We start from the raw sequence: 26,518 nt of genomic DNA on the forward strand, positions 1-26,518 counted from the left end.
CTATTTCAAAATGTTGGGAGGTATGGTTCTGCTGTTGGAGGCAATGTGCCTGGCCAGCCGTGTCCCTGGGGACATTCGGGCCCCTTACATGTGTAATGCCTGTACCCCCCTGATGGCAGGCCCTGCATGTTGGCAAGATTTCTCTTCACTTTCTGTCCCATAGACCCAGCAAGAAGTGAGAGAAAATCTCTCCAAAGTGAAGGCAATTCCTTCTTAGCTTGACATATGTCCCCTCCATTCTGGTGATAATTAAACATTTTTGATATTCCCTTACAACCAAAGCATGGGTTCATTTTAAACACGAAATTTCAAAAATACACAAGTAGTAGTCTTTTATAATGTTAAACTTCAAACTTTCTGTATTACTTGATGACTAAGTGATTAAATAATTTTTAAATTCAGGATCTGATCTTTCTTTGCTGCAGTTTCATTTTCATTTAAAGGTTTTCTTCCTACCCCAACAATTGGCTAGACAGTTAAAGGGGGATCAGAACCCTGATGAGCTCATCTCTTTGTCACTCTTCTCTCTCCAATCTGCGCTTTCCTTGTACTGCAACGCAACTGACTGACTTTTTGTGCTGCTTCTCCTCTCATAATGCCTGCGTTTGGAATCCAAGGAAGGTCCCAAAAGGATACACCTTTAATAACCAAAGTTAGCCAATAAAGGGTATCGTCTGAACTCCAAACCTTCTGTAAATACACAAGTATCTGTATTTCTGAGTAAACCATGAGTCTGTTGCTGCTATATTCTGCCTTCCTAATTCTGCTTCACAAAGACAGAAACATTTTAAGTGATTACAAAGATATGGTTACAATTATTGAGCAGTGGTATGAGTTATCTTCTCTGCACCTCAGAGATGACATTTCTACTAGATCCAGGCAGGCGAGAATAATGCCAACACCACTCATGAGAGCACTTACAACATTCATAGCAAGAGAACCTCTCGCCTAAAAAGAGAAAAAAAAAAGTAAATTAAGGTGTTAGGCTTTCGGCTTTTTATTATTACGTTTTCGCCATTTGGTGATTATTCGAAAACTTATCATTTAAAACACTTTACAATCCCAATTCCAAAAAAAGTTAGGATACTGTGTAAAATCTACATTAAAACAGAATGCAATGCTTTGCAAATCTCATGAACCCATATTTTATTCACAATAGAGAATAGAAAACATATCAAATGTTTAACCGGTTCCCGACCGGCCTTCACAGTTATGCTGCGGCAGAATGGCTCCCCTGGGCAAGCCATCGTAGCTGTACATCGGCCTTTTAAGACACTGTAGGAGGTGTGCGCGCACTCAGCGTGTGCCCGGAGCCAATGAGTGTGCCTGGTGGGCGCGATGACTGCCGGGCACCCGTAATTGCTCGTGAGCGAGAACCGGGATCTGTGTGTGTAAATATATTCTATATATGCATGTATGGGTATACAGTATATATATATATATACACACACAGTATCTCACAAAAGTGAGTACACCCCTCACATTTTTGTAAATATTCTATTATATCTTTTCATTTGCCACACTGAAGAAATGACACTTTGCTACAATATAAAGTAGTGAGTGTACAGCTTGTATAACTGTAAATTTGCTGTCCCCTCAAAAAACCTCAACACACAGCCATTATTGTCTAAACTGCTGGCAACAAAAGTGACTACAGTGAAAATGTCCAAATTGGACCCATTTAGCCATTTTTCCTCCCCCTTGTCATGTGACTCATTAGTGTTACAAGGTCTCAGTTGTGTTAAATTTGGTGTTATCGCTCTCACTCTCTCATACTGATCACTGGAAGTTCAACATGGCACCTGATGGCAAAGAGCTGTCTGAGGATCTGAAAAAAAGAATTGTTGCTTTACATAAAGATGGCCTAGGCTATAAGAAGATCGCTAAGGCCCTGAAACTGAGATGCAGAGTTAGTTTGAGGGGACAGCAAATTTACACTGTTATACAAGCTGTACACTCACTACTTTACATTGTAGCAAAGTGTCATTTCTTCAGTGTTGTCACATGAAAAGATATAATAAAATATCTTACAAAAGTGAGTATACCCCTTACATTTTTGTAAATATTTTATGTGTGTGTATATAAGCAAGGGGATGTACACTGTCCTGGGGAACATATAAAAATTAAAAAAAATGAATTCAACCTGAAGCAGTGATTTTAAATGCTTAAAGTAAAGTATTAAAAATGTCCCAGAGTGATCACTGCTGGAGGTGTGATACTAGTGTGGGCAATCTCTTACATATTTTTTGGGAATGCCCTGTTTTGCATACATTTTGGCAACCAGTGCTTAAACGAATTAAAAAATTTACAGCCATCTCCCTACACGATGATCCTGCAGCAGTTTTGCTTAATCTTACCCCCCTATCCAGGAAGCGCTACCATAAGTCCCTACTCAAACACATTCTAAACGTGGCTCACGCTTGTATCCCTAGCATGTGGAAATAACAAGCTGCCAGGAAGGTTGCCCAATGAATCGCAAGAGTGAACGATAGAGTGAACAAATGAAGAAAATGACTTCAGAGACAAGACTGAGGAACATAAAACCAGATGGTTCCACTAGGACCTCTTTCTTTTCTCTGGTTAATAACCCCAATATGTATGAACTGTTTCATTCCAACGCTACGATGGGCTGGCTACTCGCGGGGTAATTGTACTACCTTGCTCTACCAGTGGTGACTAGACCCCCACCCCCACCCCCCCTTCCCTCTTCTTCTTCTTTTTTCTCTCTCTTTCTTTCTTTTTCTTTTTCTCGTTCATTTCTTTACCTGCATAATCCTTGTTGAAAAAAAATCATCTTTTGGCACGCACAAATCCAGACTAATGAGGATACGCATGGTTTCTACATACTTTTATTTAGTCATCATAAAACACTTTTTATACACTGAATTTCACTCTGCTCAGTGACCACTAGTGGAATTTCAACTCGATGTGCCAGCTTACATCGTCTTATCTTGCTTGATGTAAAGGCCCGTACACACGATCGTTCTTTTTGACAACAAACATGCAAATTAGCTGTTTTGGAGTAACATCTGACTGTGTGTACGCTCCATCGGACAAACTTTTTCTGTTTCCATCGGACTTTTGTTGGCTGTGCGAACGCACAAACTTTCCAGCAACTAAAGTCCGATGGAGCAAAGTCCGATCAATCAAAAAAAGTTTTGTTTTTATAGGAATACTGTTACCTCTTCTATGTTTTTGTCATATTCTATTGTTTAATGTCTTGTACAAGATACAACTGTATGCAGACCATGTATTATATCATTGCTATCTGGTGCAAGCATGTTAAATAAATAATAATAAAAAATGTCTAATTCCTTCAAATAACATGCCAAGGGGGAGCCCTAATCCTGCCTGTGAAGGGATGAATCTCTGTCACATACAGAAAGTACTGTAGCAGCACGGATACTTACAAAAAAAAAAGGAAAAAATGCAATAAGTTCCCTAGAAAATACAACCCAACCCTTTGGATCTGGTGTGGATTTTATGAGGGACCATGCAAAAAAAATGGGTGAGGTTCCTCTGAAAAAATCATCACTAGACCCTTGGAAAATGTGTTTGAAAAAAATAATAAAATATACTGAAATTGAGCTTTAAAGGGATAATTTTGAAAATCCTTGTTGAAAATTTACATACCCAACAAATGGATATCATATGCCGCGTACACATGAGCGGACTTTGCAGCAGACTTTGCCCGGCGGACTGGATTTCGGCAGACAATTCGATCGTGTGTGGGCTCCAGCGGACTTTGTTTTCTCAAAAGTTGGACGGACTTAGATTTGAAACATGTTTTAAATCAATCCATCGAAATCGAGTCCGGTCGAAAAGTCCGCTCGTCTGTATGCTAGTTCGACGGACAAAAAGCCACGCTAGAGCAGCTATTGGCTACTGGCTATGAACTTCCTTGTTTTAGTCCAGTCGTACGTCATCACGTATGAATTTGACGGACTTTGGTGGATTGTGTGTAGGCAAGTCCGTTCATTCAGAAAGTCCGTCGTAAAGTCAGTCGAAAAGTCCGCCGGGCAAAGTCTGCCGTAAAGTCCGACCGTGTGTACGCGGCATTAGATTGAGCTGAAAGGGTTATAATTCCTGTGATGATATACTACAAAATAAATAAGTACATACGTGTATTAATAAGAATACAATTTATAACATTAAAGCACTAAACCAGTTGAATAACACTGAAGTGGTACTTACAGCCACTGCTGCCCAAAAGGGGTTTCCACTTTTTAGAGAAAGTCCGTTAACAGAGAAGATCATGCCAATTCCCATGATCACATTAAATGTGCCTGCACAAATCAGCACCACCTACAGAAAAAAGGCAATTATTGTTTTTAGGTAATTCAATATACATCAGGCACCAGTTTACTTTTGTCATATGTCCTAACTATATTTGTTGTATATACTCTCATTAATACTATCCATTGCTGTTTCATTTTAACTCACTTCCTAACATATTTCTGATTATGAAGCTTTACTATCCTATTGTCAGGACCTGGATCACCTGCTGGTGGCAGTGATTCCCTGAGCTGAGAGTTGTATTTCTAGTGTCCACCAGAAGGTGTCCCCCAGCAGGCCAGCAGACCCCAGTAATCAGTTTCCACCTGATGCTGGCTGCTGGGAAGGTATTTATGTCCTCCCCTATGAAGTGCCTTGTACTCCAGTGTTTTGTTGCTGCCAGATTCTGTTTGCCTAGATCTTATTCTTGCTTCCTGCCCTGCACCCTGTACCCTGCCTTATACCCCTTGTTCTTGATCCCTGATTTGTTCCCCCCTTCATATCTGCTCCTTGCACCTCTAGCATTCCCCTGCTTTTTTGGTGTTACCCATTTTATAAAGTTAGTTGTTAGGCTTCTGTTTGTTAGGTGTTAGTCAAGGATTCTGTAACAGGGTTTTTTGGTTCACTTATATTGTCATGCTTGCTGTGAGCTGGTGTTGGTATGGATTTTGTTTCACCGTAAATAAATCTCACTTAAAATATATACAGTCTGGCCCCATTTTCCTGAGCCACCATGATTGTGTGTAAATCTGATAAGCAGACTCCTGCCTGTCAGATGGAAGCATTAGGGCAGCTGCGCTACCATCTGATTGCTTCCACACACCCCAGGTTATGGCCCGCCGCATGCTTTTAAAGCCTCGCCTATGAAAAATATAGCATACCATAGGTGTGCACCCCAAAGCTCAAACACACATTCCTTTCAATGAAGCCTCAGCTGCACTGGACAGTGAATTATAGGGAAGTGCCCTGTGCTGAACGGCATCCTGTTCATTCACAAACTGAAGCATAGTAAACAAAGTTTATGAATTAACACAGTGAGGGAGTGTGTTCACTGTGTTCATTTAGAAAAGGAAGGTGCTGGTAAATGACGTATTTACTTGCCCCTTCCCCCACGCTCCATTCTGAAACATCCCCCTGCAGCAGCCAGGGGGAGAAGAGAGGAGGGAAGCCAGCAGCACTGGAAGGTGGAGGGCCAACATGGGAGAAGCCTGGGCAGTAGGGAGAATCGGCACTGCACATAGTGATTAGGTTGTGCCCAGGCACACCTGGCAAACCCCCTGCGCATGCCTATGTAGGGTACTGAAGTTTGTCACCATTTCACGATTACACGCACATTTAAGGTTTGCCATGTTGGATATCTATTTACTCGGTGCAACCTCTTTTATATTTTAAACAACAAATGTGGGTACCTTTGCAGTAATATCATGCAACATAAAAAATTTAAACTACCACTATTTTATTCTCTAGGGCAGTGGTTCCCCAACTCCAGTCCTCAGGACCTACCAACAGGCCAGATTTTAAGTATTACCTTGGGGAGATGCAGACTACAATACTGTAATCACTGAGCAGCAAATTATATCACCTGTGATGTATTTCAGTTATCTTGCAAACCTGGCCTGTTAGTGGGTCCTGAGGACAGGAGTTGAGAACCACTGCTCTAGGGTGTCTACTTTTAGAACATATATAATGTTTTGGGGGGGGTTATGTAATATTCAGGCCTAAAATGACTTTTGTAGCATGTGTGCAAAGAATTCAAAAATGGCTCTGGCAGCAAAAGGGTTAAAGGCAAACATTTTTAGCTAATTTTGCAAAGGAAAAAAATGTGTCTTATAAAAAAAGAGTGTGAAATCAATCACTGAGAAAATTTTTCAGAATTGGTTGCTTGTTCATAACTGCCATGAGTATTCTGGTCACGTGTAACAAAAGAAAAAAGTGTAGGGATCTGCTGCCCTCTACTGTCTAATTCTGTGATAAGCAGCACAGCTATTTAAAAAAACAAAGCTACACCACTTGTGCCTGCACAGTTTAGGAGATATTTACCATATACCCATGCGCCAACGTCATCGGCACTAGGGATGAGCTTCGAGTTCGAGTCGAACCCATGTTTGCCTCAAACATTGCACGTTCGACCGTTCGTCGAATTGCGAATGTTATGGGCTGTTCACGCTAAATTTGAGTGGCGTGTCACGGCCCATAATTCACTGCGGCATCGCAGTGCATTGCTGGCTGATGATTGGCCAAGCATGCACTATGACCCGCATGCTTGGCTAATCACAGCGCCGTCTGTACAGAGAGCCGTAACTGGCCAAAGCCAGGGTGGCTTTGGCCAATTATCGCTCAGGGGGTTTAGTACACGCCCCACACTATATAAGGCTGCCTGCGTGGCAGCCTTGTGTAGAGTGTTGTGGCGGCGGAGAGATAGACAGAGAGACAGTGACATTTGATTTAAGTTAGAGTAGGCAGGCGAGTCAGTTAGCTGCACTTACAGTGTAGTGTGTGTATATATGTGTGTGTGTGTATATATATATATATATATATATATATATATATATATATATATATATATATATATATATACACACTGTATTCAGTTTAGCTAGATCCATTCCTGTTATTCTCTTCCTACTGACAGGCAGGCAGGTGTTTTTACAGTATTTACAGCTACCTGAAGAAAATTGCTGGTGTTCTTCTGATCCTATTAGTACCACAGGCAGGCAGCTACAGTATTTACAGTTAGTGTAGTGCGTCCTCTGCACAATGTGCACCTAAAGCTACATGAAGACAATTGCTGTTGTTCTGATCCTATTAATACCACAGGCAGGCAGCTGCAGTATTTACAGTTAGTGTAGTGCATCCTCTGCACATTGTGCACCTAAAGCTACCTGAAGACAATTGCTGTTGTTCTGATCCTATTAATACCACAGGCAGGCAGCTGCAGTATGTACAGTTAGTGTACGGTGTCCTCTGCACAGTGTGCACCTAAAGCTACCTAAAGACAATTGCTGGTTTTCTCATACTAATAATACTACAGGCAGGCAGTTAATTCTGCTAGCTGCAGTATCAGTATATATATACATCCCAGCTTTGTGCAGCTACATCTCACTGCAGGCCATTAGTATGTCTGGAAGGCCAACAAGGAGAGGCAGACAGTCACAAGCCAATAAAAGAGGGCAAGCAGGCTCCGTGTCTAGAGGCAACAGTGCTGGTCGTGGAGACGGAGCATCCTCTTCAGAACGTGGCCGTGGGACACGCTTGTCCTTTTTTTCGGCAGCTGGCCATGTTGAGCCGCAACATGCGGAAGACTTGGTAGAGTGGATGACCAAGCCGTCCTCATCCTCCTCGTCCTCTCTCACCCAGGCTCTGGGTACTTTGGCAAAGCAGCTGCCAACTTGGCCTCTTCCCTCGGCTCAATGGCATCAGTCACTGATTCCCTAGCCCCACCATGTCCTCCTTAGGAGTCCCCCGAACTGTTTGACCACAGTGTTGGGTACATGCTCCAGTAGGATTCCCAGCGTTTTGAAGGTTCCGATGATGGTACCCAGCTAGAAGAAGACATTAAAGTGAGCCTAGAGAGAGGGGGTGCCCAAGAAGGACAGCAATCTGGCAGTCATGTTCCCCCAGCCGCAGCATAATGCCAGCTTTGCTCCAGTAATGAGGAGGGAGGGGATGATGAGGTCACTGACTCCACGTGGGTGCCTGATAGGAGAGAGGAGGAGGCACATCTCCAACGAGGCAGGATGCCCTCCAGGGGCCAGATTAAGGGCAGCACACCGACTGCATCACACCGCAGAGCTCCGCATGTGCAGAGCGCTGCTGTCTCTGCACGTTATTCCAAAAGTTCTCTGGTTTGGGCCTTTTTTGAGACGAGTGCATCAGATCCCACCGCTGCTATTTGCAACATATGTCTCAAGCGTATCTCGCGTGGTCAAAACATCGCCCGCTTGGGCACCACATGCTTGACAAGACATATGTCGACATGCCATGCAGTTAGTTGGCAAGCGTACCTAAAAGACCCACACCAAAGAACAAAGTGGACCTCTCCCTGCTCCTCATCAGCTGGGATCTCCAACCCCACTATACCTTCAGTCCTCTCTGAAACCTGCACTGAGAGGAATGAAGGTGTAGAATTAGGTGTGTCACAGCCAAGTACCTGCGGGCAATCTGCTATCGGTACATCGATGTCAGATTGTACCAGGCATATTTCCCTGCCCCAGCTGCTGCACCGCCGAAAGAAGTTCGTTCCCAGCTATCCACATGCCCAGCGGTTGAATGCTAGCTTGGTGAAATTGCTGCCTTTTCAGTTGGTAGACTCTGCCCCCTTCCGTGAGTTTGTGGAATGTGCGGTTCCTCAGTGGCAGGTTACCAAACGCCACTTTTTCTCATGGAAGGCGATTCCGACTCTCTACTGGCATGTGGAAGGCAATGTCTTGGCCTCACTGGACAGGGTGGTCAGCGGTAAGGTGCATATTACCGCTGACTCATGGTCCATCAGGCATGGACAGGGACGTTACCTATCTTTCACCGCGCACTGGGTGACTCTTCTGGCAGCTGGGAAGGATGCAGGACAGGGTGCAGTAGTGTTGGAGGTTGTTCCGCCACCACGCCTCCAAAATTCTACTAGTGGTGATTCTGCCAACCCTCTCTCCTCCACCCCCTCCTCTTTTTCTTCCTCCATGGCTTCTTCATGTGCTGATTTGTTCTCGGAACCAGCGGTGCTCTGTAGGCATTCAAGGGGCACCAACCTCCTCTCCGCCCTCTGACAGGGACAACTGACCCATGTGCCCTGTTTGGCTCATGTCCTTAACTTGGTGGTGCAGCAGTTCTTGGGCAGGTACCCGGGCTTACAGGATGTCCTGAGGCAGGCCAGGAAAGTCTGTGTGCATTTCCGCAGGTCATATAATGCCAATGCTCATCTGGTTGACCTCCAAAATGAAATTAACCTGCCCAAGAACCGCCTAATCTGTGACATGCCCACCAGGTGGAATTCAATGTTGGCCATGCTGCAGCAGCTGCACACGCAGCAGAGGGCCATCAATGAGTACCTATGTGACTATGGCACCAGGACAGGGTCAGGGGACCTTGTTTTTTTCCCCACGCCAGTGGGCTATGATCAGGGATGCATGCACTGTCCTGTCACCATTTGAGGAGGCCACAAGGATGGTGAGCAGTGATGGTGCATGCATCAGTGACACTGACCCTCTTGGACACGCTGCGTGGAATAATGGACAGGGCACTTGAGGCAGAACAGAGGGAGGAAGAGGAGGGCTTCCTTACCTTTCAAGGCCCCCTTTATCCAGACAGTGTTCCTGCGTGCCCGCCGATCACACAGGAAGAGGAGGAGGAGGAGCCCGGCACTCAGCATCAGCAGCAGTCTTCAAGGGATCATTTACAGTCTGAAGAAACCCATGGACTTGTACGTGGCTGGGAGGAGGTGGCTGCGGATCATATTGTCCTTAGTGACCCAGAGGACTCTGGACCGAATGTCTCAGCAAACCTATGCTGCATGGCCTCCCTGATCCTGCAAACCCTTGAGGAAGGATCCTCGTACTCGTGGTATCAAGGGCAGGGATGATTACTGGCTGGCAACTCTCCTTGATTCATGTTACAAGGGTAAGGTTGCAGATTTTATCTTCCCGTAGCAGAGGGAGCAGAGGGTGAAACATCTTCTGGAGGCCTTGCAGAAAGGTTTGTGCAACGCGTCTCCAGAGCCTGGGAGGTTACAATTTCCTGGTCCTCCTGGACAATGTGTTGCTGAGGCTTCGGTCAGTAACAGAAGGAGCGGTGGAGAAGGTGGCCGTCTGACCGATGCGTTCAGACAATTTTTTAGTCCGCAGCCCCAAGGTCTGATCGGTTCCAGCAACCATCGCCAGTGTCTGATTCACATGGTGCAGGAGTACCTAGGGGCAAGATCAGCCTTGGACACCTTTCCCACCGAAAATCCTCTGGGTTACTGGATCTTGAGGATGGATCACTGACCAGAGCTTGCACAGTATGCAATTGAGCTACTGGCCTGTCCTGCATCCAGCGTTCTTTCGGAATGCACATTCTGTGCTGCTGGAGGCTTTGTAACCTGATCACAGGGTGCACCTGTCCACTGAATCGGTCGACCGGCTGACGTTCATAAAAATGAATCATTCTTGGATCACCAGCTACCAAGCACCTGATGCTGATGTAACCGACTGATTTTTTTTTAAAATGTGAGATCCCTTCAAGTCTGCCTATGCTGATGCTGAGTGACTACCCTGTTATGCTGAGTGACAATCCTCTTCCTCCTCAATTTTCATGCTGATAGCTTGTAAGAACATTTTTGGTTCTGGGCACCGCCACCAGTGGCCAAGACCCAATTTTTCTGCCATCGGTTTTGATGCAATATTTTGCAGCAAGGCTCATTCCTGGGCTCCAACTGTAGTATCTGTGAGGGGTTTACCGTGTTGTGGCACCAGTGCCCAAGGCCCAATTTTTCAGCCCCTGTTTAACAGGGGCGTATAATTACAATTTTTGATGCAATACTTTGCAGCAGGGCTCATTCCTGTGCTCCAACTATAGCATCTCTGAGGGGTTGCAGTGTTGTGGCAATTTTTCTGCCCCTGTTTAACAGGGGCATGTAATTACAATTTTTTGATGCAATACTTTGCAGCAGGGCTCATTCCTGGGCTCCAACTATAGCATCTGTGAGGGGTTGCAGTGTTGTGGCACCAGTGCCTAAAGCCCAATTTTTCTGCCCCTGTTCAACAGGGACATGTAAATACAATTCTTGATCTAATATTTCACAGCAGGGCCCGTTCCAGCGCCCACCAAGAGTAACTGTGAGGGCTTATGCCCCGTACACACGGTCGGACTTTGTTCGGACATTCCGACAACAAAATCCTAGGATTTTTTCAGACGGATGTTGGCTCAAACTTGTCTTGCATACACACGGTCACACAAAGTTGTCGGAAAATCCGATCGTTCTAAACGCAGTGACGTAAAACACGTACGTCGGTACTATAAACGGGGCAGTGGCCAATAGCTTTCATCTCTGTATTTATTCTGAGCATGCGTGGCACTTTGTCCGTCGGATTTATGTACACACGATCGGAATTTCCGACAACGGATTTTGTTGTCGGAAAATTTTATATCCTGCTCTCAAACTTTGTGTGTCGGAAAATCCAATGGAAAATGTGTGATGGAGCCTACACATGGTCGGAATTTCCAACAAGGTCCTATCACACATTTTCCATCGGAAAATCCGACCGTGTGTACGGGGCATTACAGTTTTGTGGCAACACCAACACCTAAGGCCCCAATTTCTACAGAGTATATAGGACAGGCCCCTACTTTCAAACATCCAACTTACAAATGACTCCTACTTGCAAACGGAAGGAGACAACAGGAAGTGAGATGAAATCTACCCATAGGAAGGGAAATTCTCTCCTGTAAGAGTTAATATGGGAAAAACGTGTCTCCTCTTCACTGATACTTTATCACCAATCCTTGTTTCACTAAAAACCCCAAATTTTCAAAAACATTTGTCATTGGGACAGAAAGTGAGGTGAAATCTTCTGAAGAGGTGCACAGACCGCAAAACAAATGTTACAGGGGTGATAACCCTTCCCTATGTTTTCCAAAAAGCTTAAAAATAGATTTTTTGGCTGGAGTTACACTTTAAAAATGTACAGGTTCAAAATTACAAACAGATTCTACTTAACAACAAACAACAACAACAGTCCCTGTCTTGTTTGCACTGCCTGTATACTGCTGTTCAGAGTATATAGGGCCTGGGAGCCCCACACCTTTCCTTTTTTAATTTGGGTGCGGGGTTCCCCTTAATATCCATACAAGACCCAAAGGGCTTGGTAATGGACTGGGGGGGGGGGGGGGACCCATGCCGTTTGTCTCACTGATTTTCATCCATATTGCCGGGACCCGACATTACATTAAAGCCGCATGCAGTTTTAAATTACCTTTTTTCCTTTAAAAATGTCATTTTGTGCAGGGACTGTTCTAAGCACGGGAAACACGTGCCACTTTACAGGCATACTATAGACACCATATGTTACAAAAACAGAGAAAAGACCATGAAATTGCTCTCCCTCCCACTAATAAGGTACTGATTACTTGCTCGCTGTCATTCCTCTAATTCAGAGGCTCTGGGCGTAGCCTGTATAAAGCATATGAATAAAGAACTGACAGCTCGCATGACACTCCACCGTATGGTGACTGTGTCCATCTCCTCTGGTAAGGATATTCATTTCTGCCATTTACATCTTTGAGTTGGAATTTAAGAAGATCCGTGTGTAAATTGATATCTTTATACATATTTGGCTCCAGCCACTGCCTTATGTTAAAATGCGGCACTTTATATGCCCATGAACCCTCAATTTCTGTGGACTTTTATACTGTCTATCACATATGAATGGACTTTCTTTTTTTCCTTAATTTTTGGTTCTGTGAATGTTCACTGATTGTACATACTACGTATACTGGTACCTGATATAGATTATGAACACATTATTTTGTTATTTAACTCACGATATATGATTCTATGCATATATAGGATGTAAACGTACATTCCTATCACCCATTTAGCGCTGCATGTGTTTAGTATACTTTTATTCATATACTATAGACACCCCCCAGGTACGATATTTAAAGGAATATTTCACTTTTATTTTTTCATTTAAGCATCATTAAAATCACTGCTCCCGAAAAAACTGCCGTTTTTAAAACTTTTTTTTGCATTGATACATGTCCCCTGGGGCAGGACCCGGGTCCCCAAACCCTTTTTAGGACAATAACTTGCATATTAGCCTTTAAAATTATCACTTTTGATTTTGAACGTTCGAGTCCCATAGACTTTAATAGGGTTCTAAAGTTCGCGCAAATTTTTGGTCCGTTCGCAGGTTTTGGTTCAAACTGAACCGGGGGGTGTTCGGCTCATCCCTAATGGGCACATGTGCTGTGAAGAAACTGCCCTCCGTGCCATTTCTTCATTAGCAAGTGCCATGACTGACGGCTACTGGGCACATGTGCGGGAGTGACATTACACGACTCCGGCCGATCACAGTGCCGGAGTCTGCGGCCCTGGAAGGAAAAGGGCAAAGATGGATGCGGCCACCAGCGGGGACATTGCGGGCTTTATTTGCAGGCAAGTGCCACATAATGGGCTAGTATGCGATGCATACTAGCCCATTATGCTTTTGTTTTGCAGGGGAAAAAAAGAGGAAGTAAAACCCATCAGGGTTTACAACCTCTTTAACCGCATGCTGACCAGCCAGCACAGTTACATTGTTATATATGGTTATGTAACGTCGCTTCTCCCTGTGGCCACTAGGGCGGCGTGCGCATGCCCCCGCTCGCTCCCCGAGCCGATGCAAGTGCCTGGCAGTCTCAATCACTGCCGGGCTCCCGCGATCGCTTGGGACATATGGAGAACCCAGAACTGTGTTTGTAAACGCACAGTTTCCGGTTCTCTGAGCAGAGAACGGACAGATTGTCTGTTCATACAGAGTATGAACAGCGATCTGTTAGTTTCCCTGCACAGTCCCCTCCCCCCTTCAGTTAGAGCACAAACTAGGACACACATTAACCCCTTCACTGTCCCCTAGTGTTAACCCCAATTCACTGCCAGTGACATTTTTACAGTAATCAATGCATTTTTAATCACACCGATATCTGTATTAATGGCAATGGTCCCAAAAATGTGTCAAAATTGTCCGACGTGTCCGCCATAATGTCGCAGTCATAATAAAAATCGCTGATCGCCGCCATTACTAGTAAAAAAAAAAATAATAATAATGCCATAAAACTATCCCCTATTTTCTAGACGCTATAACTTTCCAATCAATATACACTTATTGTGATTTTTTTTTTACCAAAAATATGTAGAATAATACGTATCGGCCTAAACTGAGGAAAAAAAAAGTTTTTTTATATATTTTTTGGGGGATATTTATTATAGTAAAAAGTAAAAAATAATGCATTTTTTTTCAAAATGTCGCTCTTTTTTTGTTTATAGCGCAAAAAAAATAAAAACCACAGAGGTGATCAAATACCACCAAAAGAAAGCTCTATTTGTGGGGAAAAAAGGATGTCAATTTTGTTTAGGAGCCACGTCGCACGACCGCGCAATTGTCAGTTAAAGCAACACAGTGCCGAATCGCCATTTGGCCACCAGCCAAATGGTCCGGGTCTGGAGCTGTTAAAGTGGAAGTAAACTTCCATCTTTTGCTTTTACCTATAGCTAAGCCTATAATAAGACGTGCACCGTTTATGAGATATTTACATTTTGTGCAGCCAGTGACTTGTGTCCTTCTAACAGAGCCATGTACCGTGAACGGTGGCTCTTGCACGCCTGGAAGCCAGAAGCAAGATGCGTGAAGATGGGAGCACCTGCAGTATTGACTTCTCAGCATGAGAAGTTTAACATAATGTGCTAGAATGCGATGCATAGGTTAGCATTTTACACCGTTTAAAGTGATACTAAAGTCTCGTCATTTTTCTATACAAATAATAAACGTTATACTTACCTTCTCTGTGTAGTGGTTTTACACAGGGTAGCCCAGATCCTCCTCTTCTCGGGTCCCTCGTTGGTGCTCCTGGCCCCTCCCTCCTTTTGAGTGCCCCCACAGCAAGCAGCTTGCTATGGGGGCACCTGAGCCGTGCTTCAGAGTTTCAACCCCGCCTCTTCTCTCTCATCATTGGCTAACTGACTTTGACAGCAGCGGATGCCAATGGTGCAGCTGCTGTGTCTCTGCCAATCAGGAAGGAGAGTCCCATATGGCTGAGGCACTCATGGACATCGCTGGATCAAGAGGGGGCTCAGGTAAATATTAGGGGGACTGAGAGGAGCTGCTGCACACAGAAGGTTTTTTATCTTAATGCACAAAATGCATTAAGTTAAAGTGGTTGTAAAGGCAGAACCCAAGGACAGGAAGACAGAGAAAGTCTGAGACCACATGTCCTGTCCATGGAAGAGCTGCTTATGAACCCAGACCAGAGGCAGATATTATTAGGCAAGTGTTCCTATGTTAATAGTTTTCTAGGTGTTTCCTAGGTGTTTTTCTAGCTTCTAGGTGTATATACTGTAATGTAAAGACTGGTGACAAAACTGTATCAGTCCCGTTGTTATTATTATGCATGCACTATACCAGTCTGTGATATGATGACAAGAAAGCAAGCAAGCAAACAAGCAAGCAAACAAGAGGGTGGGACTTTAGATGAAGTACATGGTTTGCAACTCAATAAATAAACATACAAACTGTTGTAATTCCTACACCGTTCACCTGATTTGGATGTAAATACCCTCAAATTAAAGCTGAAAGTCTGCAGTTAAAATCTTGTTTGTTTCATTTCAAATCCATTGTGTTGGTGTATAGAACCAAAAAGATTAGAATTGTGTCAATGCCCCAATATTTGTGGACCTGACTGTACTTCATCTAAAGTCCCACCCCTTTGTTGTTTGCTCGCTTGCTTTCTTGTCGTCATATTGATAGGGATGGAAATACATGGCCTTACCAGGCCGTGATTTCATTTAAAATCCCAAAACCCCTCTTTCTCTCGTAGTATAAGTCTGTGGTATGGCGTGCATGTGTAGCATCACCTTGCTGTATCTTAGTAGGTGAACCTACTTACAATAAAGTTTATATGCAGCTCTTGATATTTGAATGAATGAATGAATGATTTGTAAAGCGCTACAAATGCAAACCGAATCGCCTCAAGGCGCTAAATGCGTTTTGTGTTGACAGCTTCTTAGAAGAGGAAGGTCTTGAGTTTTTTCCTGAAGACCAGGTGGTTTTCTTCCATGCGGATGTGAGTCGGAAGAGTGTTCCATAGCCGAGGTCCCTGGACTGCGAATCTGCGTTCTCCCCTTGCTTTGTAGCGGTATTTGGGAACGAGGAGGAGGTTTTGGTTAGATGATCGCAGATTGCGATTAGGTGTGTAGTGAGGCATTTCTCTAGTTGCTGATGGTGGTCTTTTTGTCCGGTGATGCGAAAGTAGAGTTGGGTATCGTCAGCGTATGAGTAGAAGCAGAGGTCTGATTTTTTGATGATTTTGAGGAGTGGGCGGATGTAGATGTTGAATAGCACTGGCGACAAGGGTGAACCCTGAGGGACTCCACAGGAGATTGTGTGGATGTCAGAGGTGAATGCTCCTAGTTTCACTGTCTGAGAGCGATTCTCCAAGAAGGATGCAAACCATTTTAGACTAGAATCTGTGGCTCCTGCAACTTCTGTGAGGCAGACAAGTAGAGTATTGTGGTCCACTGTATCAAATGCTGCACTAAGGTCTAGCAGTATCAGGAGACATGATTCTCCGTCATCTGCTGCTTCGAGGGCATCATCCCATATTTTTAGAAGTGCAGTTTCTGTGCCATGGCCAGGGCGGAAGCCTGATTGTAGAGTGTCCAGAAATTGATGCGTGTCCAGGTGGCGTTTTAGCTGTTGTACTACCGCTTTCTCCATAATCTTGGAGATGGTGTTGAGGCTTGTTATCGGTCTGCGGTGGTTAGGGTCCTTAGGGTCAAGATTGGGTTTCTTTAGCAGGGGTTTGACGGTGCCTTGCTTGAGGGTGGTTGGCACAATCCCTTCTTTGAACGACTGATTTATGAGGTGCGTTATAGTGGGAGCCAGGATGTCGGTGTATTCTTTCAGGAGTTTCGTGGGAATGATGTCTTTTGGTGATGTGTTGTCTCGAAGGCTTCTCATAATGTTTTTAGGCATGTCAGTGGTGATTGGGGTCAAGAAGAAGTCCGGCGGTTGTGTGATGTTCGTGTTGATGTCTTCTTTTTGCTTTGGTTGGGTAAGGTTGGGTTTTTTTTGTTGAATTGATCTCCGAATGTTGTCGATTTTGTTGATGAAGAAATTTGATAACTCATTGCAGAATTCTTGAGTATCGTTTGCTGGGGGCTCTAAGCAGGTTGGGTTCATTGACTGGGCGACTATTTTGAAAAGTTCCCGCGGCCGGTTTAAGGCAGTTGAGATGATGTTCGAGAAATGTTCTTTTTTGGCTGTGAAGATTGCTTTGTGGTATTTCATAGTGAGTACTTTGTAGTTTGTATGGTTTTCCTTGGTAGGATTTCTTCTCCATGCTCTTTCAGCTCTTCTACGTTCCTGCTTGAGTAGGGTGAGAGTGCCATTAAACCATCTCAAGTTTTTTTTGCGGATAAGTGTTCTGCAGTTTGGCGCTACTGAGTCTGCTGTTTGTAGTAATGCCTTGTTTAGGAAGTTGAGTGTTTTTTCCGTTGAGAGGTTTAAGTTTAGCGATTGTATTTTGTTTGATAATGTGGTTTTGAAGAGTTCAGAATGCAGTTTCTTTTGAGATCTGTTCCAGTGTGTTGTTATTGCATGTTTCTGTTTTTGGAGGGTGGTGTTAATGGTGATTTTAAATTTGATGGCGTGGTGTGTTGTCGAATATGTTGATGTCCATATTCTGTTTGAAGATGAGGTCTAGAGTGTGTCCTGAACCGTGTGTGGGAGTATTTATCAGCTGTTGAAGACCTAGTTCTTCCAGTTGGTTGATGCAGGCGGTCGCAATAGGGTCTTGGGTAGAGTTTGTCCAAAGGTTGAAGTCTCCAAGTACCAGAAGGTTTTTGGTTTTCAGGGTGTGCATTGAAATGAATTCAGTGAGTGGTGTAAGGAGATTGGTCTTTGTTCCTGGTGTTCTGTAGCATAGTAATATGTGAATGGTGTCTTGGGGTGTTGTTTGAAGATGCAGGGGGGTATCTCCATGAAAGGCACTGAGTTCTGTGAAGTTGGTTTGGTGAAGGCAAGGTGCAATTTAAGGTCAGTGCTAGGCCTCCTCCTTTTTTTTCCTATTCTATGCTCTGTTAGGATGCTGTCGTTCTCAGGCACCAATTCAGTTAGGATGGTGTTGCAGTCGGATGTTAGATTGCCTCTTCATTACGGAAAGTTGGCTATGTTGTTTTCGATGATGAAGTCATGGATTTCTAGTCTGTGCTTGACTGCAGATCTGGTGTTGATCAGAGCGCATGCTAGTTGTTGTAGTTGGATTGGTGTCTCCCTGTATATGATGGTTGCTTGTAGGTTGGTCCTTAGTCATTTTTCTTTTTTTATTCTTTTTTGAGTGGCGGTTGGTAGAGTTGAACCGATGTTTCTTAGCCTGTGGAGGGCGTCTGCTGTGTACTTGAAATTGCACATGGTGAGAGCAAAAAGTTGATGAAGGAGGATGATGGAGGTGATGGAGGGCTACCTATCACCCTCCCGTTGATCCAGAGGAAGGTGAAAAAACCCCTAGCTGAGCTGGCCAATTGCTACAGCAGAGGAAAAATTCCTTCCTGACCCCCCGAGGGGCGATCGGATTCGAGGACCCAGGATCAACTACTAGGGTACCCTGGTGGGCTTACCTGTACAGGATGGTTCGGATGATGACGGTGGGGGGGTGAGGGGTAGGGTGGAGCAGGCCGCTACTTACTGGTTGGAATGGTGCTACGGCTGGGTCTAGGAGGATCTAAGATGGACGCTGGTCAGGTCCAAAATCTCTGGTGGTAACCTGTGCCCACGCAGTGAGGTCCAGTGTAGAGGAGGGGGTGTTACAGGTGTAGGGGCACGGGGGCCCGCTGGACAGGTGTGGGTGCTGGGTGGCTGGAGCTAGGCCGCAGCCGTGGTCTGTCCCCCGAGTCTAACAGCTAGAGAGCGGGGTGATTGGATGGCGGCTGCGATGGTGCCCCCGGGGGGGTAGGCCGTGGAGGGGAGGATGGGTCCTGCCTGGAGGTGGGCCGGTTCAGACCTGGGGGAGGGGGCCGGGTGCCGGTACTAACCTGCTGGGGGGGTCCGGGATGAGCTCTGGGTGGAGGTGGTGATAGCTGCCGAAGTGGGTGAACCAAGATGGCCGACGGGCTAGGCCCGAGCCGCGGAGGGTGTACTGCGGCGGTGGGTGTACTGGTGAGCTGGGCTGGGGGGGTCCGCTGGGACCGAGGTCCCGGTGGGTCCTGCTGGGATGTACGGGAAGATCTCCGGGTGGCCGGCAGAGTGCTGTGGCCTCAGAAGGGAGGACCAATATGGCCGCCGGCTAGGCCCGAGCCGTGGGCTGTCTGGCTGCTCGGACCCCGGTGCGGCTATCGGTCCGTCCAAGGATGGTGATGGAGGAGGATGGACCCGGTAGGGGGTGGTGCGCGGGCCTGCCGGTCGGATTGCCGATCGAGCTGTGGGAGGTGAAGCGGCAGGTCGGCACTGGCCGGAGCTAGGCCAAAGCCACGGAGTGTCCTGAGGGTGCTAGGCCAAAGCCGCGGAGTGTCCTGCGGGAAGGGCCTATGCAGCTGGCGGGCTCGAACGCGGCTTCCAGATGGCAGTGGATGCACGGTGCATAGGTGGGGGTCCCTGTACAGTTCCGCTGGGGAGTCCGGGATGAGTCCTAGATGGCTGGGAGGCCGGATGGCTGGAGCTGCTAACACAGATGTCTGCTCTCTCCTGCGTACAGGGAGAAATGTCCCTGCCCCTTCTGGTCCTTGTATAGTTAGTTTAGCTAGCTTTAGCTCTAGGCTCAATGACCAGCATAGGCTAGAGCCATTTTAGGCATCGGATGGCCCATTAGGTAGTCAGAGGTCCAGTTCCATGGCAGAGGTGAAGCTATTAGGGACTAAGACACAGAGTAGATAGGCTGTCTGAGTTCCAGTGCCACACCATGATTTTTGCTGATTTTTTTCCAGGCTGGTTGGACAATGGCTGTAGGATCTCCTCCTCATTGCTGATCTTGTCTTCAGGTCTTAGACACCAAGATGGGTGCCGCATCACAACCCTCCTCAGGGGCCCCCGCAACTGAACTTTGCTGCAACATTCATCTGGAAGTATCTTTATTAATAATTATATATACCTGGGTATATATGATTATACCAGGACTCTTGTTGGGCCCTTTGTTAATAACACTTATATGTACATTGGATGTATGTACTGTTATTAACCACTTGCCGCCCGCCCACCGTCAAATGACGGCTGATCATCAGTGTCCTGATTACAATTAAGTGCCCACCAGAGCCAGAACTGATTGCCCACCACTGCCAGCAATCAGTGACAACCAGTGCCCACAATTGCCACCAATATGTGCCAGCAATCAGTGCCAGCAATCAGTGGCCATTAATGATGCCAGTCAGTGCTGGCTATCAGTGCTGCCCGTCAATGCTCATCACTGCTGCCCATCAATGTCACCCATCAGTGCCACCTATCTGTGCTGCCTAACTGTGGCCACCAGTGCCGCCTATCTGCCCAGTGCCCACCAGTGCCGCCTATCAGTGTTCATCGTTGCCACCTATCAGTGCACTTAAGTGCAGCATATTCGTGCCTCCTCATCTAATCAGTGCCCATAAGTGCCGCCTCATCAGTGCCCATAAGTGCCACCTCATCAGTGCCCATCAGTGAAGAAGAAAAATTACTTATTTACAAAATTTACTGACTTAATAAAAAAAAACAGTAGTGATTATATACCACCAAAAGAAAGCTCTATTTGTGTGAAGAAAATGATAAAAATTTCACATGGTTACAGTGTAGCATGACTGCGCAATTGTCATTCAAAGTGTGAGAGCACTGAATGCTGAAAATCTGGCCTGGGCAGGAAGGGGGTGTAGGTGCCCGGAATTGAGGTGGTTAATCTTTTCTTATTTAAATCTTGTATTACTTTCATACTGGTGTACATCTACTGTATATACTTCTGATTAATGTTATATGCTGGTTGCAGTTGTTCCTCTTCTCCCATTTACTTTTATTAGATAACTGGTAGATTTCCCGGTAAGGGAATCCCCTCTGCTCACAGAGGGCCTGTCCTGGGTAGAGGCACTGCCAACTTTTTATCAATTCCACTCTTTTACTTAGCAAAGCTTCTGATTCTCTTATTTACCTACAGGTTTAGCATAATATCCTGTTGGGTTAGGGCCATTTCCCATAACCTTTCTCCCCCAAAAGAGGACTACAAAGGTTAAATAGGCTTTAACCACTTGCCGACCGCCTCACGCAGATATACTGCGGCAGAATGGCACGGGCAGGCAGAATCACGTACCTGTACGTGATCTGCCTCCCGCGGGCGGGGGGTCTGATTGGACCCCCCCGTGCCCGAGGCGGTCGGCGTTTGTCCCCCGGCGATTGGAGGTGAGGGGGAGGCCATCCATTCATGGCAGCCCCTCGCGATCGCTTCCAGCCAATGGGATCATTCCTCTGCTGCTTTATGCTAAACAGCAGCAGAGGAAATGATGTCGTCTCTCCTCGGCTCGGTTATTTTCTGTTCCAGCGCCGAGGAGAGAAGACTTCAATGTGAGTGCACCAACACTACACATACAGTAGAACATGCCAGGCACACATTACACCCCCGATCCCCCTCCCGATCACCCCCTAATCACTCCTCCCCCCCCCCCCTGTCACACTGACACCAAGCAGTTTTTTTTTTTTCTGATTACTGCATTGGTGTCAGTTTGTGACAGTTAGTGTGGTAGGGCAGTTAGTGTTAGCCCCTTTAGGTCTAGGATGCCCCCCTAACCCCCCCTAATAAAGTTTTAACCCCTTGATCACCCCCCGTCGCCAGTGTCACTAAGCGATCATTTTTCTGATCGCTGTATTAGTGTCACTGGTGACGCTAGTTAGGGAGGTAAATATTTAGGTTCGCCGTCAGCGTTTTATAGCGTCAGGGACCCCCATATACTACCTAATAAAGGTTTTAACCCCTTGATTGCCCCCTAGTTAACCCTTTCACCAGTAATCACCGTCTAACTGTTACGGGTGTCGCTGGTTAGTTCGTTTATTTTTTATAGTGTCAGGGCAACCGCCATTTATTACCGAATAAAGGTTTAGCCCCCTGATCGCCCAGCGGTGATATGCGTCGCCCCAGGCAGCGTCAGATTAGCGCCAGTACCGCTAACACCCACGCACGCAGCATATGCCTCCCTTAGTGGTATAGTATCTGTACAGATCAATATCTGATCCGATCAGATCTATACTAGCGTCCCCAGCAGTTTAGGGTTCCCAAAAACGCAGTGTTAGCGGGATCAGCCCAGATACCTGCTAGCACCTGCGTTTTGCCCCTCCGCCCTGCCCAGCCCAGCCCAGCCCACCCAAGTGCAGTAGCGATCGATCGATCACTGTCACTTACAAAACACTAAATGCATAACTGCAGCGTTCGCAGAGTCAGGCCTGATCCCTGCGATCGCTAACAGTTTTTTTGGTAGCATTTTGGTGAACTGGCAAGCACCAGCCCCAAGCAGCGTCAGGTTAGCGCCAGTAGTGCTAACACCTACGCACGCACCGTACACCTCCCTTAGTGGTATAGTATCTGAACGGATCAATATCAGATCCGATCAGATCTATACTAGCGTCCCCAGCAGTTTAGGGTTCCCAAAAACGCAGTGTTAGCGGGATCAGCCCAGATACCTGCTAGCACCTGCATTTTGCCCCTCCGCCCGGCCCAGCCCAGCCCACCTAAGTGCAGTATCGATCGATCACTGACACTTACAAAACACTAAATGCATAACTGCAGCGTTCGCAGAGTCAGGCCTGATCCCTGCAATCGCTAACAGTTTTTTTGGTAGCGTTTTGGTGAACTGGCAAGCACCAGCGGCCTAGTACACCCCGGTCGTAGTCAAACCAGCACTGCAGTAACACTTGGTGACGTGGCGAGTCCAATAAGTGCAGTTCAAGCTGGTGAGGTGGCAAGCACAAGTAGTGTCCCGCTGCCACCAAGAAGAAGACAAACACAAGCCCGTCGTGCCCATAGTGCCCTTCCTGCTGCATTCGCCAATCCTAATTGGGAACCCACCACTTCTGCAGCACCCGTACTTCCCCCATTCACATCCCCAACCAAATGCAGTCGGCTGCATGAGAGGCATTTTTATGTCCTCCCGAGTACCCCTACCCAACAAACCCCCCCAAAAAAGATGTCGTGTCTGCAGCAAGCACGGATATAGGCGTGACGCCCGCTATTATTGTCCCTCCTGTCCTGACAATCCTGGTCTTTGCATTGGTGAATGTTTTGAACGCTACCATACACTAGTTGAGTATTAGCGTAGGGTACAGCAGACTAGGCACACTTTCACAGGGTCTTCCAAGATGCCATCGCATTTTGAGAGACCCGAACCTGGAGCCGGTTACAGTTATAAAAGTTACAGTTACAAAAAAAAGTGTAAAAAAAAAAAAAAAACCACAAAAAAATATATGAAATAAAAAAAAAAAGTTGTCGTTTCATTGTTCTCTCTCTCTCTATTCTCTCTCTATTGTTCTGCTCTTTTTTACTGTATTCTATTCTGCAATGTTTTATTGTTAATATGTTTTATCATGTTTGCTTTTCAGGTATGCAATTTTTTATACTTTACCGTTTACTGTGTTTTGTTGTTAACCGTTTTTTTGTCTTCAGGTACGCAATTCACGACTTTGAGTGGTTATACCAGAATGATGCCTGCAGGTTTAGGTATCATCTTGGTATCATACTTTTCAGCTAGCGGTCGGCTTTCATGTAAAAGCAATCCTAGCGGCTAATTAGCCTCTAGACTGCTTTTACAAGCAGCGGGAGGTAATGCCCCCCCACTGTCTTCCGTTTTTTTCTCTGGCTCTCCTGTCTCAACAGGAGAATGCAGCCGGTGATTCAGCCAGCTGACCATAGAGCTGATCAGAGACCAGAGTGGCTCCAAACATCTCTATGGCCTAAGAAACCGGAAGCTACGAGCATTTCATGACTTAGACTTCGCCGGATGTAAACAGCGCCATTGGGAAATTGGGAAGGCATTTTATCACACCGATCTTGGTGTGGTCAGATGCTTTGAGGGCAGAGGAGAGATCTAGGGTCTAATAGACCCCAATTTTTTCAAAAAAGAGTACCTGTTACTACCTATTGCTATCATAGGGGATATTTACATTCCCTGAGATAACAATAAAAATGATAAAAAAAAAAAAAAAATGAAAGGAACAGTTTAAAAATAAGATAAAAAAGCAAAAAAATAATAAAGGAAGAAAAAATTTAAAAAAAGCATCCCTGTCCCCCCCTGCTCTCGCGCTAAGGCGAACGCAAGCGTCGGTCTGGCGTCAAATGTAAACAGCAATTGCACCATGCATGTGAGGTATTACCGTGAAGGTCAGATCGAGGGCAGTAATTTTAGCAGTAGACCTCCTCTGTAAATCTAAAGTGGTAACCTGTAAAGGCTTTTAAAGGCTTTTAAAAATGTATTTATTTTGTTGCCACTGCACGTTTGTGCGCAATTTTAAAGCATGTTTGGTATCCATGTACTCGGCCTAAGATCATCTTTTTTATTTCATCAAACATTTGGGCAATATAGTGTGTTTCAGTGCATTAAAATTTTAAAAAGTGTGTTTTTTCCCCCAAAAATGCGTTTGAAAAATCGCTGCGCAAATACTGTGTAAAAAAAAAAAATGAAACACCCACCATTTTAATCTGTAGGGCATTTGCTTTAAAAAAATATATAATGTTTGGGGGTTCAAAGTAATTTTCTTGCAAAAGAAAATAATTTTTTCATGTAAACAAAAAGTGTCAGAAAGGGCTTTGTCGTCAAGTGGTTAGAAGAGTGGGTGATGTGTGACATAAGCTTCTAAATGTTGTGCATTAAATGCCAGGACAATTCAAAACCCCCCCAAATGACCCCATTTTGGAAAGTAGACACCCCAAGCTATTTGCTGAGAGGCATGTCGATTCCATGGAATATTTTATATTGTGACACAAGTTGTGGGAAAAAGACAATTTTTTTTTTTTTTTTGCACAAAGTTGTCACTAAATGATATATTGCTCAAACATGCCATGGGCATATGTGGAATTGCACCCCAAAATATTTGGGGGGGGGGGGGTTTGTGCCACCTGGGCATTCTGAAACTGTGATAGGCAGTGAAGAGTGAAATCAAAAATTTACACCCTTAGAAATCCTGAAGGCGGTGATTGGTTTTCGGGGCCCCATACGCGGCTAGAATCCCAAAAAATCCCACACATGTGGTATTCCCATACTCAGGAGAAGCAGCTAAATGTATTTTGGGGTGCAATTCCACATATGCCCATGGCCTGTGTGAGCAATATATCATTTAGTGACAACTTTGTGCAAAAAAAAAAAAATATTATCACTTTCCCGCAAAATATAAAATATTCCATGGACTCAACATGCCTCTCAGCAAATAGCTTGGGGTGTCTACTTTCCAAAATGGGGTCATTTGGGGGGGGGTTTGTGCCATCTGGGCATTTTATGGCCTTCAAAACTGTGATAGGTAGTGAGGAGTGAAATCAAAAATTTACGCCCTTAGAAATCCTGAAGGCGGTGATTGGTTTTCAGGGCCCCGTACGCGGCTAGGCTCCCAAAAATTACCACACATGTGGTATCCCCGTACTCAGGAGAAGCAGCTGAATGTATTTTGGGGTGCAATTCCACATATGCCCATGGCCTGTGTGAGCAATATATATAATTGAATAATGACAAAAAAAAAAAATTATTATATCACTTGGGACAAAAAAAAATAATATTCAATAGGCTCAACATGCCCCTTAGCAATTTCCTTGGGGTGTCTACTTTCCAAAATGGGGTCATTTGGGGGGGGGGGGGTTTGTACTGCCCTGCCATTTTAGCACCTCAAGAAATGACATAAGCAGCCATAAACTAAAAGCTGTGTAAATTCCAGAAAATTTACCCTAGTTTGTAGACGCTATAACTTTTGCGCAAACCAATAAATATACGCTTATTGACATTTTTTTTTACCAAAGACATGTGGCTAAATACATTTTGGCCTAAATGTATGACTAAAATTGAGTTTATTGGATTTTTTTAATAACAAAAAGTAGAAAATGTCATTTTTTTCAAAATTTTCGGTCATTTTCCGTTCATAGCGCAAAAAATAAAAACCGCAGAGGTGATCAAATAACATCAAAAGAAAGCTCTATTTGTGGGAAGAAAAGGACGCAAATTTCGTTTGGGTACAGCATTGCATGACCGCGCAATTAGCAGTTAAAGCGGCGCAGTGCCAAATTGTAAAAAGTGCTCTTGTCAGGAAGGGGGTAAATCCTTCCGGGGCTGAAGTGGTTAAAAGGTCACTAGCCCTTTAAAGGATAAGTTCACCTTAAAAATAAATAAATGCACATATTTTTGCAGGTAAAAAAGCTTGCATTAATTTTCTTTTTTATTGGGAGCCTGGAAAGCATTTCACGATCAGTAGACCGTGGGTGCAATGCCAGGGCTCTTGCGGACTCTGTGTGTAAGCTGTTTGGCTGTACATAATATGGCCAAGCAGTTAATAACAGGAAGCATCAATGAACTACCATGGTGTTCAACAGCACAGTGGTAGTT

General features: G+C 45.2%; 1 pseudogene; it reads right to left on the minus strand.

The window, feature by feature from the left end:
- Positions 1 to 26,518, minus strand: part of LOC141106733 (uncharacterized) — a 46,075-nt pseudogene that overhangs the window by 15,047 nt on the left and 4,510 nt on the right.

Source organism: Aquarana catesbeiana, linkage group LG08, assembly GCF_042186555.1.
Source record: "Aquarana catesbeiana isolate 2022-GZ linkage group LG08, ASM4218655v1, whole genome shotgun sequence".
NCBI lineage: Eukaryota > Metazoa > Chordata > Amphibia > Anura > Ranidae > Aquarana > Aquarana catesbeiana.